The 16,998-nt window shown below is 39.6% G+C and overlaps 1 long non-coding RNA gene across 1 annotated transcript; it reads right to left on the minus strand.

Annotated features, from left to right (window-relative positions):
• Positions 1-13,114: 13,114 nt before the first annotated feature.
• LOC131709471 (uncharacterized) lies at positions 13,115-16,788 on the minus strand. The gene is made up of 3 exons (XR_009311542.1): positions 16,597-16,788; positions 16,341-16,504; positions 13,115-15,899 (listed from the first exon to the last, which is right to left on the minus strand). It is a non-coding gene; the product is annotated as an uncharacterized LOC131709471 (long non-coding RNA).
• Between the last annotated feature and the right edge of the window lie 210 nt (positions 16,789-16,998).

A 16,998-nucleotide genomic window follows, 5' to 3' on the forward strand; every position in this document is an offset into this window, starting at 1 on the left:
ACATCCACAGTAAAAATCCATAAAAACAGCAACAAAATCAAGATTAAAAAAGGAGTTAGTCAAGGAGATAATTTCCCCAAAGCTCTTCACGGCCACCCTAGAAGACATTTTCAAAACACTGGATTGGGAAAATAAGTGAATGAAGATCAATGGAGCCTACTTGAATCACCTACGTTTTGCTGACGACATCCTCATATTTACAACGTGCCCAGAAGAATTACAAACAAGAATACAAGAACTACACAAGGCTAGCATCAAAGCGGGTTTGAAAATGAACCTGAAGAAACTCAAGTCATGTTCAATAAATATACCACTCCACAGGCAATTGAAGTCAATGGGATCACGCTTGAAGAAGTCAATAACTACGTATACTTAGGACAGTTTGTTTCGGCAACAGAGAACCAAATGTGTGAAATCAACAGAAGAGCAAAAATGGGCTGGAGTGCGTTTGGAAGATTAAGCATGGTTCTGAAAGGGAAACTATCCTTATGCCTCAAGAGGAAAGTCTTCAACTAATGTGTGCTGCCACTGCTAACTTACGGATGCGAAACCTGGACCCTCAACGCAAAAATTACAAACGACTCAACGGAGTATGGAAAGATGCATGCTGGGAATAACAAGGAGACAAGAAAAGGAAGGAATGGATAGGAGCGAAAATACTGAAATGGCAGTGTGGGGCGGACATGTAGCAAGAAGAAGAGACCATCACTGGACCAAGGAGATACTAGACTGGATCCCAAGAGATATAAGACCAAGAAGAAGACCTCCAGGAAGATGGCAAGATGAAATTAGAAAACACGCCAAGAGCAACGTAGATGAGGGACACAGCAGACAGACTTGTGTGGAAGAATCTTGGGGAGGCCTTCATCCAGCAGTGGATTGAAAAAGGATGAAGATGATGATAATACACACACACACACACGAGCATAACCTTTTATTTAACATTAGGTAATCAAAAATAGCTACAAAATTATAATCGGAAAAGTCTAGCGGAAGCAGTGATAGTAGTATAGTATTTCATGTTGGATTTCAAAATGTCACATTTTTCTATTTTTGTCAGTTATGTCATGTATTCCTTTCATAGAATAATGCACCCATGCAGAATTGAATGGTTCAAGGAGTGGGACGGATCTCAATCCGATTGAGCAGGTGTAGGATGAACTTGGAAACCTCCCGATACTCTGCCCTCTGTACCAACTGCATGAAATATGAATGAAATATGAACGGATCCCTCGAGACACCTTCCAGCATCTTGTAGATTCTATTCCATGTCAGGTGTATTTATTTATTTTAAAAGGACAGTTTAATAAAAGTTTGTAATGAACATAGTTGAACTATAATATGTTATTCAATGCTATGGAGGTTATTGGGGTGACTAACAAGCAGTAAAACAACAACTCTTTCCTAAAATTATATGAAAACCATGTACTGAACGCAAAAAACTATGGAAATCATTTGATTTAGATAAAGCAAACAAAAAGGCACCAGTACCTAAAACTGAAAAGCAACTACATTAGACCAGACAGAATGATATGTACAGTAAGACTAATACATACAACCCCCCCCCCCCACCCACCCCCCAATTAAAACCACGTTTTGCCGTTCCTTGACTGGCCTTAATAGAATTTTTTACTGCAGTTTAGCGGCTCATAGAAAGTGTTCAACAGGGAGGAAGGAGGTTTTTGTGACACACACAGAGCTACTTCTAAACATAGCCTCTCCTGCTTCTGAGAACTGAGAATATAGACAGGATTAACGCTTAATCTGGAAGAGGATTAGCAAGACTGGTTAAGTCTAGCAAACCCTATCCCCTCAGCTCTTTAAAAAAAAAAAAAAAAAATACTAGAGCAACACCACAAGGTTAAAACTGAAGAAACAGAAAGAGCTAACACATGTGTTACGTCATTCATTTATATTGAATGACGTCATTATATATTGACTCAAGAAAAGAAAGAAAACATTGGTTCATTTAAAATGATCTAATGTGCAACCTGAATTAAGAACCTATCACTGAATGGAGTGTACATACAGATGTTGATAATGACAAACTGCAGTTTGTTTGTTTTTTTTGTTGTTTTTAAGATCCCCCGAACAGTGATCTTACAGATCGGTTTTATTTTGTGGGTTGTACAATGACTGTCGCGGGTCTGCAGGTTTTAATATCAATCATTATTAAACAACAAGATATTTCAGTTTTTTATATTTCTTAAATATTTCCCAACATAAAACCAATGTCACCTTACAATAATTGATTTTGAGTTTCAGTGTTTTAAAATAAAATATCAAACAGAACAAAATTTCAATGTACCATTTGTAATTCAGTAATATGAGAGAATTGGTCAGGGGTCTGAATACTTTTGCAAGGCACTATTTTATATATATAAAATACACACACACACACACACACACACACGTCCTGGCAAGAAAGGCGGCAACAAAATTAATTTTATAAAATCAAGAGAAATGGAAAAAATAGTAACGTGACAATATAATTTCTGCAAACAGTGGTACTTCTTTTAAAGGTGAAACAACTTCCATGGTAAATATTTCTTTTCTGGCCGTCACTTCTAGGCAAAATTCCCATCTCATAGCCTGCAAAAACAGTTTCTGTATTGTATTACCACTTCAGACCTACAGCTCTGGCCAAACCTTTTGCATCACCCTATAGAATGAACTCATTTAGCTTCATGAAGTCGAATGAAACCTGCTGAATAATATTGCGTTAACATATTGAATTACACTCCGCTTTGTAGGGTTGTGGGTTCAATCCATGGTATGGGACACTGCTGCTGTACCCTTGAGCAAGGTACTTTACCTAAATTGCTCCAGTAAAAACCCAACTGTATAAATGGGTAATTGTATGTAAAAATAATGTGATATCTTGTAACAATTGTAAGTCGCCCTGGATAAGGGCGTCTGCTAAGAAATAAATAATAATAATAATAATACTTAACAAAAAACTCACAAACTGAAAAATGCGACATTTCAAAACACTTTAAAATAACTGTACTACTATTATGGCTTCTGGTAGATTTTTGCAATATCATTTTGTCATTTGATGTGAAAAATGGTTCATAGGGATCTATCTATCTAGAATTACTTATTTACCTTTTTTTCTTTTTAATATCTCAATCCTAAAATTCCAGGTGATGCTAAACGTTTGGCCACAGCTGTAGTTCCTTCATACACCAAATCCAGTATTTAAGAGACCCTTAAAAAAAAGTCCATCACCTGGATCTTACTAGTGCTTTTGTTTCACCTGTTTAAACAGCGGGAGAATCAGTCGTCGACTTGCTGCTGTTATTTAACAATAATCAACACAAAAGCTGCTTGCTAAGAGCACAGCACACAAAGCACCCCTGAAAATCACCAGCCAATATCCTTTTGTCAAAGAAGGACAATTCCTAGCGCTGCATTGTTGCGCTACTCACTCTGAACAGAGGGGAGTCATGATTAGTTTGTGGAGTGCATGGCACAATTAATACAGCTTAATAAAGCACCCCCCACAGACTTAGCTGTGGGTTTTACCCTGGGGGGTCTGTGTGCTTGTATCTCTCTTCACCTCATTCCTTTTTCCTATTCACAAACAGTGGGGAGGAGAAGCAATTGGATTTATCTCCTAATAATCCAGCCCCATTCAGTAAACAAAATAGGCCAAAACACACATGCACACTACCACTCAGCCTGGGCTAAGACTGCCGCGCTAATCACTCTCAACATCCCCTCATTAGGACCTCTATGGACCACAGCACCCACGCCATTGTTTAAACAAACAGGCCCAATCAACACATTGTCTCATTTCGGGAAACTGGGAGGGAAAAGAAAAAGGGATCACTACTTTTTTTTTTGGAATCTAAAAGTATATTTAAAAGTCCCGTATATGAGTGAATCCCCATATTGTTGCCCTTTCAGAACACAAGCAGTGTTAATAGAGCCAGTCAGTGAACCAGCAAAGTGTGGCCTCAATAACAGCTAGCTGTATTACTGAAGGGCCATTCTGTGAAACACAATTCCAACAAAGAATGCCACAGTATTTGGGTTATTTAAAAGTTCTTAGTCAACTTTTTTTTTTTTTTACTTAACAGTATTGACGTTGTGGTTTTTCTTTAATGCAAACTGTTCTAGTTTCTAAAAATATATATATATATATATATATTATATATTATTAAATAAAAATGTGCAAATAGAACATAAGAACAAGCTCACGGTTCCTAGTAGCTGATTGATCTCAGAACTTCGTCAAGTCGGGTCTAAAAGGATCCCAGTGATTTAGCATCTACAGCATGACTAGGTGACGCATTCCATCCCCTCACCACTCTCTGTGTGAAGAAGTGTTTCCCACCCTCTATCCTAAGTCTGACTCCTTTAATTTCCTGTGTCCTCTGGTCCTGGTTTTCATGCTGTGCTTAAAGTATAGGTTAGGCATATTTGGTTACATATAAAACTATTAGACAATTCAGAAGATTTAAAAAAAAAAAAAAAAAAAAAAATCTGAAAGTGGAAAAATTGTGTTATATTAAAAAAAAAAAATACTTCTAATTGGACCACATTTTTCAAAGCCTTAATTCCAGTCTTTACATAACTCCTACTTTTAGAAGTAGACAAAACATCTGTTAATTTAACAAAACTAGAACCGGACAACTAAGTGATATATTTCAGGTGCCTTTAGCAGTCTGTTTGTGTTCATTATGATGACGATGTAGCTGCAGAATATGGAGAATCTGTGGAAGACTGTGAATTCAGTGGGAGTCTGCGAATTCCATGGGAGTCTCTGAACTAAAGAGCTGCTCTTTATTTCAATTTTTTCTGCCACAGACAAAGGCAACACAGGCTAGATCAGCCAGTGTCTTCATGCCATCTAGTGATCTGCCACTTTGGATCAAGGTTTTCTTTTGTTTTGCTGGCAATACACTAGCTGTGCACTAGATGCTGCTGGTGCTTACAAAAGACACTTCAGCTGATCTAGCCTACATTCCATACGTCTATGACAACTAGAACTGAAGAGCAGCTCCTGAACGCATAGTTAAAGCTCTATGTTTTTCATGGTTATCATAGATTTCACGATTTCCGGTAAATGTACCCATTGCAGTGTAATATGTAGTTCCAGGTGAATTATACAAAAAACAGTGCAAATATAAATTTTTATCATTTAAATAAATACAGCAAACATTTGCCTTCTTGACGCACTGCCTGTTACACTGCATTTACAAATTTTGAATGGGGCAACCCTTTTTTTCTGCTTTAATACATATTACATCTAAAAATCGTGAAATATCTTGAAACACCTATTTTTAGACCATGAAAAACCACGAAATAAGCCATTTTATACAGTGAAAGAAATACAGCCCTAATTATAGTCAAAGCACCTCAGCACAGTATTTGAGTAAATGCAATGACCACTCAGGGATGATTGTAATGGGTCCTGTTGCTCCTACAATATTAAAATGATTATACTTTTTCTCTAAATCTCCTGTTACCTGGCTTGGTGTTTGCTGTGAGCTTCACTGGAGATCCTAAATATCTGCACTGCCCCTTATCAAAGTTACTCTGGTGCCAGCGTGCCATGTGGTCACAGCGGGTCAGTGAGGCTGCTGGTCAGTGTGGGTGTGAGGACAGTGGCAGGTGTGCAAGACAGATCGGAGCAGGATAACATCCATAAAGGATCTCGCTGAAGCAGGATTTAACAAGCATTAAAGTATTAGGTGACAATAAGCTGAAGCATGAAGCCGTTTAGCATTCCTAAACAACTTAAATAACACCTGTTATACCACGAGATCATCAGAGGTTAGCGTGTGGAGGTTGTCAAATACCTCCCAGTCCAAGACCCTGTGACAGAGAATGAGTCCTAGTCAACAATCTCCCTCCCGACCTGTGAGGGCGCTGTATAACAGGAACAGAGTGCCCTGGACTGGGTGGTTTAGCAGTTCATTCCAGGGTCAGTTGGAAGTCGGCTATCCAGAAAGGGGGCGGAGCCACAATACCAGAAGTCATCGCCTTAATACGGTAGGCAATGGGTCAGTCACAGATTCAAGGATACGTGATTGGACTCGCCACAGACAGTGCTTCTCAAACTGGGGGGGCGCAGTATGTATCCTGGGGGGGGGGGGGGGGGGGGGCGTGAGGTTCAGGGAAAAAAAAAACGTAAAAATGATATTAAAAGAATAAGTAGCAGGGTTATGTAATATAGAACTACAACTGTTTAAATAATGGACCTGTAATTTGTCTTTTCCTGACAATTTCTTAAACTTTAAAGTGTTTCAAAGCTGTTTTCAAAGTAGCCTCTCCAGTGCACTGGGGTTTGAGATCTGTCCTCTAAATCACTGCAGGAAGAGCGACAATTAAAAAAAAGAAAACATAACAAGTGCTCTGGCTTTTCTGTTCCGTACCACATCATGGATCGTTATGGCTGTGTTACCAATGGGCAATAATCCTTGCACTATCAGTGCACTACAGCGGACATTTTGAAAAGAGCTTTGAAAATGGACTAAAGTCATGTGTAAATCTCAGATGTATTATATCAAGCTCTGGCAAGAGAATATATAGATATGTACTGACCTATAGTTAACCTATGGCATATATTGTAAGGTGATGGCTGGGAGAGAAGCACAGTGACCTGTTTAACACAAATTGATTTATGACCAGTTTCTTAACAGATCAAGGGGCCCCTTACTTACTTTTCAGTATAAATAGGACGGGAAGACTGCCCTTGTAGCTCTCTTGATCTACCCCGCCTACTACGCACTGGACTTGCTTGACCTCAGCACCACGTTATTTGTTTATTTTAGAAGATGCCTTTATCCAAGGCAACTTACAGAGACTAGGGTGTGTGAACTATGCATCAGCTGCAGAGTCACTTACAACAATGTCTCACCCGAAAGACGGAGCACAAGGAGGTTAAGTGACTTGCTCAAGGTCACACACAGCGAGTAAGTGAGCGAGCCGGGATTTGAACTGGGGACCTCCTCCTGGTTACAAGCCCTTTTCTTTAACCACCGGGCCACACAGCCTCCTATGTCATTTTAGATGTAACTTGTTGTAATCCTAATTATATTAGTATTATTTGCACTTACTGTAAACTATACTGTATTTAAATACTAAGCTTGCATTGTAACCCTGTACTGCCCTGTAACACCCATAATAATAGTGGTTAAATGTAATAAGAAACACCACAAAGGCTCCTGCCAGTAGACTTCCACACTGGTTCTAGTCCCTCTGTGTATTAACTAATGCCAGCTGTCTGTGTATGGACTAGCAGATGCAATAAGGACGGATTGCAGGAAACAAAGGAGATCCCAAAGGACTAATCCTGTAATAACCAATAGCTTATAGTGCCAGTTTAAATGGAAATCTCCCATTAATCTGACAACCGCTGGTCTCGGATAATTGCAGCACAAAAAGATACCTCCACTGTCAAGTGTTAGATCTGACACGAGCCGATCGATACACTAACAAGCTCATAGCAGGATCATAAACTTCAAATCCCACACGGCACGCCCACTGCATTACAGCTGTAGCAATACGGAGTATAGAGTAATGACAGTGTAGCTGTGTCGCAGAGAAGACAGAGGTACTTAGTGCTGCTAAGTCGAATGAAACCTGCTGAATAATGTGACGTTAACATATTGAAGTACACACCACTTTGTAGTTTTCCATATACGTAACGAAAAACTGACAACTGAAAAATGTGACGTTTCAAAATCGAACATGAAATACTGTAGTATTACGGCTTCCGGTAAACTTTTTTGCGATATAATTTTGTAGTTTCTTTGATTACATGATGTTAAATAAAATATCTAAACTATGTTTATAGGTTTTTTTTTTTTATATATATAAAATTGTCTCAATCTTAATTCTAGGTGAAAAACTTTTGGCCATAGCTGTATATATTTGTAAAATAGAGAAAATAAATATTCAGTCTTAAGAAACCAGTCATGCAAAAAATAGCAACCTTCTTCAGGATATATTTTGCCAAAATTGTAACAAAATAAAATACGTAGGAGAGACAGGTACAGCATTATATGAAATACAGTACCACCTCTCAAATTTAAGAAATAAAAAGTAAATGAACCAACACTTTATAAAAAATGAACAGAACGTGAATGACCTGCGATTTGTAGTTTTAGAAGAAATAAAATAAGAATTAAGGACAATACATGGATATACCAGGATGCCTGAAGGTTTAAATAGAAAGGAATAGTAGATCACTACATCATTAACTATGTATCAAATTACATCACAAAGACATAAATAGGTTTAAGTACCTCCAGTGTTTGTTTTCAAACACTTTCCCTTGACAAAGGTATGTTAAACACACCAAAACGTTGGGAAGTTGGCTCTTTTGAGTGAAACCGTATATTTATATCAGTGTGTTGAGGTGCTTTCTCCTGGTTTCAGAGCTGCTCTTCAGTGCTAGTTTCCTGCAGTAGACACACGTGATCAAGGAAGTACAACACTATCAAAAAGCACGGCTCGCAAACAGAGATTTCTTTTAGGAGGAGCACCAGACTGCAGGTCTTAAAATGAAAATACAAAACCAAAAATCCTTTCAAAACCACGTAGCTAACGGAAACACACAACTGGTATGATTCAGGAAATTATTTTCTTGGCTACAAAAGGAGGGAGCAATGGGCAGGCTCACACAGTCTTATACTGCAGCTGTTAAGCTGAGGGCTCACGAAGTGTGGTGTGTGGCCTGGAACTTGGTTTCAGGAGACTAGGTGTCAGGCCACTGCAAGCCACATCAGGGGAGACTTGGGGGTTTGATAAAGCAACCTCAAAACTAGGTCTCCTGGAAACAGGTTTCAAGCCACTGCGCCTGAAAATGTGGCTCCGTGTTCCTTCAGCTTTACGGGCAGGAGTCTTGTGTCCTATGTTTCTTCCCCTCAGCTTGCTAATCTCTCCTCCCTCCACCTCCTGCCCCCTTTGGATAACACCCTCCTGTTAGCATTAAACAAACAGCAGACCCTAATCAACTCTGTCATAAAGCTGCCTGCATCCCTCATTAGCAGCACTTCTCAACCTGCCAGGATAAGCCCCATTTTGCCTCCCCCTTCAAACCAGCCTCTTACCAAACACTCCCCCACCTGCCTTCTGCCACTTGAGATTGATTCCCACAATTGCATCAAGGAGGCTGTTGAAAATGTCCTGCGAACACAGAGCTGGGTGTACAGGAAAGCCGGTGTGAAAACGTGCTTATTGTTATTGGTCGATCTTGTATAGGATTTCTGGGGACAACGAAAGAGATTTACAATCTGCATCTACGGCACCAGCTTCCACCATCGTACGAGTTTGAGATTGCGTCTCAGTAATATCCACACCCCCCCATGGTCAAAATTCAAATTAGAGCTATCCGTATGTGAAAAAATGATGCAAACAGTATGAAATAAGAATTAGCAAGTTACATTGGACAGACACCCTCAGAATCTCCTCAGTAACTTAAACGAAGAAGTTTCATGTCAATTGGATGAGCACTTTACCAGATATACGTACGTATGACCACCTCATGCCATTCACAAACACGCAGCTACTTACAGAAACAAAAGTAAATGGGGTGTCTGCCTCACAATGCAGCTTCTATGGTTTCAGGCCACCTGTGTTTCCAAGCAGGTTCTGTTTCTGTTTGCAGTGCTGGGTATTGAGCAGGGATGTACCAATCCAGTTCAGTCTAGTGCAGGGCTTACCAACCCTGGTCCCAGGGACCTCCTGTGTCTTCATTCCAACTGAGCTCTCAATTACTTAACTAGACCCTTAATTGAACTACATTAGCTGAATTAGACCTTTTTAATTGTTCTCAGCTACTAAAAAGTTGCAGCATTCAAGTTACCTATAAAATGCTGTAGCCAACTTGAAAATCTGCAACTGTTAAGAGCTAGAAAAAAGGTCCAATTAAGCAAATTAGTTCAATTAAGGGTATAGTTAAGTGATTGAGAGCTCAGTTGGACTGAAAACCCGAAGACACAGGGGGTTGGATCAGGGTTGGGAAGCCCTGGGTAGGGCGAAGGGTATTGGTGATTCAATAACGAGGTGGTAACAATAACCAACCCAGCTCTAGGGGTACTTAAGAGTTGAACTGATCAGAAACATTGATTAATCATCTGTTCGGGGTCAGCCATGATCAATAATACCTAGATCATTTCCAACTGCTGTATTTTACATATAGCTATGGCCAAGTGTGTTGCAACACCCTCTATGTAGAATTAACTAATTTTGCATCATAAAGTCAAATGAAACCTGCTGAATAATATTACGTTAAAATATTGAATTATATACTGCTTTATAGTCCAAAAACTGACAAACTGAAAAGTGCTACATTTCAAAATCTAACATGAAATACTGCACTACTAGTATGGCACCAGGTAGACTTTTGCGATATCGTTTTGTAGTTTTTGATTAGATGATGTTTTTGATCTTTTTTTTTTTTTATCCTAAAAATCTAAGGGATGCAAAAATTTTAGCCATAGCTGTATTTTGAAGTGCCTAACCTTTTGTCTGCTTTGTCAAGTCGGGTCTTAAAGGATCCCAGTGATTCAACCTCAACAACATGACTAGGTAACCGAGACAGGTGGCTTGCTGTGTGCAGGTGTAGTTGGTGCAGTGTTCAGGAATAACACACGAGACAGTGAAAGTTCAATAAAACAGCTCTATTTGGCCGGGTTGCGTGTCAACAACACTTTAATAAGCATAGGCGCTACACAGCAATGTGTATCGCTCCGTGCAAAACAAGGGTTTCAGTCCTGAAACAATAAGACACTAATAACTAACACACAACACAGATTCGGTCACTTCTCCAGATAGGGAGTGCTTTTTTGTGCAGGTGTGGTGAAATAAAACAGTTCATGAAGCAGTAGTGCAGTGTAGTCTGGGTTTGGTGCTAGCTTGTAGCGACATTTCCCACTTAGTGTTTAGCAGTCTAACAATGAAATGACAAAACAGTCACGATAATAAATTACTTCTATCTCCTATACGTGTCCTTACGGTAACCACATCAAAAGAGATTACATCGTCACGCCCCCTGTGATAGCTAGTCCAATCACATCTCCTCCAATACATGACTGACTCTTCACGTACTGCATTGGGGTGATGACTTCTGGCATTGTGACTCCGCCCCCTTCCTGGACGGCCAACTTCCGAATGACCCTGAAATGAACTGCCAAACCATCCAGTCTGGGGCACTCTGGTCCGGTTACACAGTGTCCTCACAGGTCAGGAGGGAGATTGTTGACTAGGATTCATTCACTCCCTGTCACAGTAACCCATTCCATCCCCTTACTACTCTGTGAAGTAGTATCTCCTTCCCTCTATTCCAGGTCTGCACTTCATTTCCACACTGTCCTCGTTTCTGTGCTGCGCCTAAAGTATCGGTTAGGGTTAAGAACCTCTTTCTCTGCACACAGAACACTGGGAGATTGTTAAGCCCCTGTACTCCCCTTGTGGAGCTCCACATTTCTTCCTTTAGCCAGGGTGAAAAGTGGCTTTGACTTTAATTAAAGACTATTTGTTAATGACTGCCTTTAAGATTTTGTATATCCCTAATCTTTTTTTCCAGCGTCTTACCAGGAAATCTTATTACGTGGTTCCACCACTCCCCTCCCACACACCCAAGCAAAACAATCCCATTCTCTCTTCAGCGCATTTCCTTCAAGTCTACCAGGTTAAGGGTCTAGGTTCAGCTGTAATCACATTTTCTGTTATCAACTACAAATGATGTTCATTCAAACCTCTACTGGAGATTGGGACTTTACTGAAGTCTTGTGAAAAAGTTAACTGAAGATAACCAATACTCTAAACACAGAATAGAAACCAGGACCAGAAGACACAGGTCGGAGATTAAGTGGAGAAATGGACAGAGGGAAGGAGACACTTCACACAGAGAGCGGTGAACGGATGGAATGGGTTACCCAGTTGTTGAATCATTTGGGCTCCAACTTGTCACATTGAGACCTATTAGCTACAAGGAACCAGACAAGCACTGATGGGTTAATTACCTCCTCTTGTTTGTAAATGTATGCACCATAACTATAAACTAAGCCATAACTATAGCTGAAACTCTTGTCAAATCATTTTTACAAAGTTCGTTTGGGAAGGGTATAGTTAGCATACTGTGTTATTATTATTATTATTTATTTCTTAGCAGACGCCCTTATCCAGGGCAACTTACAATTGTTACAAGATATCACATTATTTTTACATACAATTACCCATTCATACAGTCGGGTTTTTACTGGAGCAATCTAGGTAAAGTACCTTGCTCAAGGGTACAGCAGCAGTGTCCCCTACCAGGGATTGAACCCACGACCCTCCGGTCAAGAGTCCAAAGCCCTAACTGTTACCACTCTACCACTGAACGTTACTATAGCAAACATGTATTTTTATTTTAAAACATGATATATCAACTATATAAAAGTGAAACAACTTCCACAAGAAATATTTCATTTTTGGCCATCGCTTGAAGGCATCGTTTCTACTTCTAATCCCTTGACCTTTAAAACAATTTACCAAAGACTTTGTATATCTCACCTGACAATTCAAAATCCCTTCCAATTCATACACATTAGAAACTATTAAAGTGGCAGACACACACACACACACACATATGGGTAATGGTGCTATAGACAAGGACCCCTTAATGATTGACCAGCTAAGTTGTTGTACTGGGGTAGGAAACTAGTGTGGTACTTGGAGGGGAGTCCTTCAACACTTCCCCCCCCCCCCCCAAAAAAAAATCCCTTCTGTTTGGTACAACAGCCCAATAGGGTTTCTGCTGAAATCCTCAAGGCGTAAAGGCAGGTCAGGTCAGGTCTGAACAACTTCTTGTGGGATTGTGATCGGCTCAGATCTTTAGAAAGCTAAGCAGTAGGGTCAGTCCGGGGCAGCACATGTAGAAGCTTAACTCCATCCATGCTTTCTAAAATGGGCAGAAGCAGAAACGCTGTAGCTTATTAAAATAGCAAATGATCTATAGCTTTGCTCTTTTTTTTATAAAATAAATCACTCACGTTTCAGAGTGTTTGACTGAGGTTCTTCTTCAGAACCCTTTCAACTATACAACAGGTTTCAGCACTTTCAGTTTACAAGTCATTTCTGAGCAGCTGAGCTATGATTGAGTGGGGCAGAGATACTGGGATCCAAAGCCAACAGGAAAGCAAGCGTTGGGTATTATTATTTTATTATTTGTTTATTTAGCGCACGCCTTTATCCAAGGCAACTTGGAGACTAGGGTGTGTGAACAATGCATCAGCTGCAGAGTCACTTACACCTACGTCTCACCCGAAAGACGGAGCACAAGGAGGTTAAGTGACTTGCTCAGGGTCACACAATGAGTCAGCGGCTGAGGTGGGATTTGAACCGGGGAACTCCTGCTTACAAGCCCTTTTCTTTAACCACTGGACCACAGCCGCCTTCAGAAGATGGAGACGCAATCGAAAGACTATGCAATACTATAATATCTGTATAATACTATAATAATGGAATGTAATTAAAGTTCAGCTACGTTTGCAAGGGTATTATGTTTCTTTATTAACATTCATTCATCCATTACAGGTATTCTATTAAATTTTGGATTGAAAACCACATTCAGATTTTTGTTTGTATAACTAATTGTATAACTGAGGCTTGTTGGTGATTGTCGAACAGCACACAGCGCTAAACCAAAAACCCGAGTTTAATTGCACCACGTGTTCTAAATTGATGAATGTTATCTTTGAACCAATCATTGAACTAGCCGATTGTCACTATAAAAGACCACTTGTGAATTCGCGTTGTCTTTTGGTCAAACATTCCAGGAGCATGATGCAGCCCACAGCAAAAGAGGATTTAAATACATTTAAATGGTATTTCAAATTTACAAAATTCTGGTATTTAAATTTTGAACACAGGAATTAGACAATTTAACACGTATGGTAAACTGTATTCAAGTTGTATCAATCTATTTTATGTAGCGCCTTTCATAGTGGACCACCATTACAAAGCACTTTACAAGATGCAGTAACAAGTAAAACCATAATACTTAATACAGAGAAATGCATAATATATGCTATACAGTAAAAAAAAAAAAAAAAAACACACACTAAATACAGTGGAAAATGCATGATGCATGAAATAGTAACAGCAACTAGGAAGGGCAACCAGAGCAGCGTTAAGGTGGTCAAGTAGTACACTGGGTTTGTGGTGGGAGAGCGTATTATAGATGTGTCAATTTTGTTCTGAAAGAGGAGAAAACATGACAGGGAAGAGTTGAGGATGAATGGGAGATGGATCTGTCGGTGTCTGGATGGATGTAGGATTTACTCAATGGTCTTAAAAGAGAACATTGGGTTTACCGTGTCCCATAGTTATGATTTCAGAGAAGTATTTCACCCTGGCCGCGGCGCGCGCACGGCTGTAGCTTGCGAGATGGTTGGCCCAGATCTGTGTGTCTAACAAATATAGCTGCTTTGTATCTTTTATAATTTAAAGTATTTTGTAATTAGGTATTGCAGGTACAGTATATGGTAAACTTTAAGTCACTTTAAAAGTAGCACTCGGTAATATGTCCAAGCTGACATAATTGAACAGTAACAAGTCCACAGAATTAAGAGCCTCTGTCAATTTTAATATTTATATGAATTTACTGAACAGAAAATTAATCCTTGCAGCAGTTCTTGGTACCATTCTAAATTACTCAGTACTTTCTTGCTTCCTATATTCTGAAGGAATGCTTATATTAATTTCAAATGAAATATAAACTATCAAATGAACAGTTTGTTGCTTGGTGGCAACATTGCAAATTGATTAACTTAAAAGGTAATTATTTTTACCATCTCTGGCAGACATCTCCATTGTGGTACATATCAGTTTAGCTTTTTCATGTTGTTTTCCTCAGAAAGTGACTCCCTCTCTTCCAAGTAAAGTTTTATATTTAATAAAGGTTCTCTGTCTACAGAGGTAACAGGGGAGATTCAAGGTAGGGCAACCTCTGCTACTTTGGGCACTCTTCCCTTCATGACCTTCCAGTAAGTTGAAAGATCCAGTGGATCAGGGATGGGCTCATTCAGAGTGTTGCGTAGAACCACCCATTGTTCACACACAGCTCTGGTGAGGGGTGGGCAAGAGGTGTCGGCTTCTGTACTGATCACCGTTTTGTTGCATGGCTGGAGTCTGCCTGGGATCAAAACACACACATTAGTCAAAACACTTCATTTGCAGGATGGACATCCCACTGTTTGGAGAATTTGGTAAAAAAGCAAGCTCATGCAGATTGTCCAGGATATTTCTCTTCTCATGGTAAGGTCATCCAAAAGTGTTAGTTTCTTCACCACACCCACAGGTTTTGGCTGTTCCACAATGCAATAGACCCCAGGTCTTCCATGATGTTGGAAGCTGAGACAGCTGTAGGGTGCTGGGTACCCTCAAAAAATGGTCAGGGCTGTTACCAGCTTCAGACATGAAAGCTGTCAAATTTCAGAAAGTCAATTTCTCCTGACTTAAGTAACATCAGAAGGTTTGTCACAGCCTGTGCTGATTTTTCTTTCAAAAAAGTCCTGGTAGTGATCAAATATGCTCTGCGTGGTATTTTACTGCCTGAAACCAGCTATTTCATCTTGTAGGTACTGCTTCAGGGGGACAGACTTTTGTGGTGTGCACATCTTTGGACTTCAGAAAAGCAACCCATCTTCGCTTTCTGAAGACTTCATCCAAGTAACTAAAGATGCCACATCGCTAAAGTGAAAATGCTCCCATGTCTCGCCAATCGAATTGATTGTGACAGACATGTCACTGTACACTGTTGGGCATGACACATTTCAGTGCTGCTCTGTATGCTTTGATACAGTGTACTGCATTGTCAGTTAACATCCCAAACATCACTGAGGCCGAGCTGGTTCCCATGAATAGGACAGTCAGATAGTACTGATCTTCAACACCTGAAAAATAATTATTCCGTTGTCAATTTCTACTTTACTTTTTTTACTGGAGGATTTCATTAAAAAAAAAAAAAAAAAAAAAAACCACACACACACACCACACAACTTAATTCAGTAATGGGTAGAAAAAAAACCACTAACTTAATTTTATGCTTACAGGTGTTTTGTTTGGGTGTAATGGAAGACCATTACATTTCCCAATATATGTTAAATAAATGCTTGACTTAAGCATTTTATAGAACAGCTCTAATCCCAATACTTTAAAAGGGGTTACAGCATCTTAAGTTGTTTTTTTTTTCTGAAATTATCTGCACTAAAATCATGTAAGTGGTTAATATTACTATTTGTTTATTTAGCAGACGCCTTTATCCAAGGTGACTTACAGAGACTAGATGTGTGAACTATGCATCAGCTGCAGAGTCACTTACAATTACATCTCACCTGAAAGACGGAGCACAAGGAGGTGAAGTGACTTGCTCAGGGTCACACAGTGAGTCAGTAGCTGAGGTGGGATTTGAACCGGGGATATCTTGGTTACAAGCCCTTTTCTTTAACCACTGGACCACACAGCCTCCTAATATGTTCTATACATAACCGATGTTTTCCTAAAGGACACAATAACAAAAAAGCATTTACTTCAGCATCTGTCATTACTTAAAAGAAAAATAAATAAATAAAAAAATAACACACAACTTACCTATGACAATTATTTAGCACACTGCAATCTTTTGGATGTTCTGTGTGGATTCTTGTGCAGCATCTCCAGTTTGGTTTTTGGACCATGATAGTTTGCAATGTGGTGTTACTTTCAATGTGCCAGTATTTGGCAGTGGATTCTGGAAGCTGAACTGTGAGATACTGCACAAATCAGTTCAGTTAACAGTTTTTGGTTCTTTTTTTTTTTTTTTTTTTTAAAAGGGTGGGTGGAGTTTATGGAGCATTGTGACTCTGTAGTGGCCTGGTGGGAGGGGTTTAAGGTCAGGACGTGGCTTTTGGCCCAGAATTCTTGTGAGGTTTTCAAAAGGTGTCAGGAATAAAAGTAGGTGTGGGATGTGCAGATGGAGTTGGAGGATTTGTACATGAGGGAGAAAGGGGGGGC

Source organism: Acipenser ruthenus, chromosome 43 (assembly GCF_902713425.1).
Source record: "Acipenser ruthenus chromosome 43, fAciRut3.2 maternal haplotype, whole genome shotgun sequence".
Lineage (NCBI taxonomy): Eukaryota > Metazoa > Chordata > Actinopteri > Acipenseriformes > Acipenseridae > Acipenser > Acipenser ruthenus.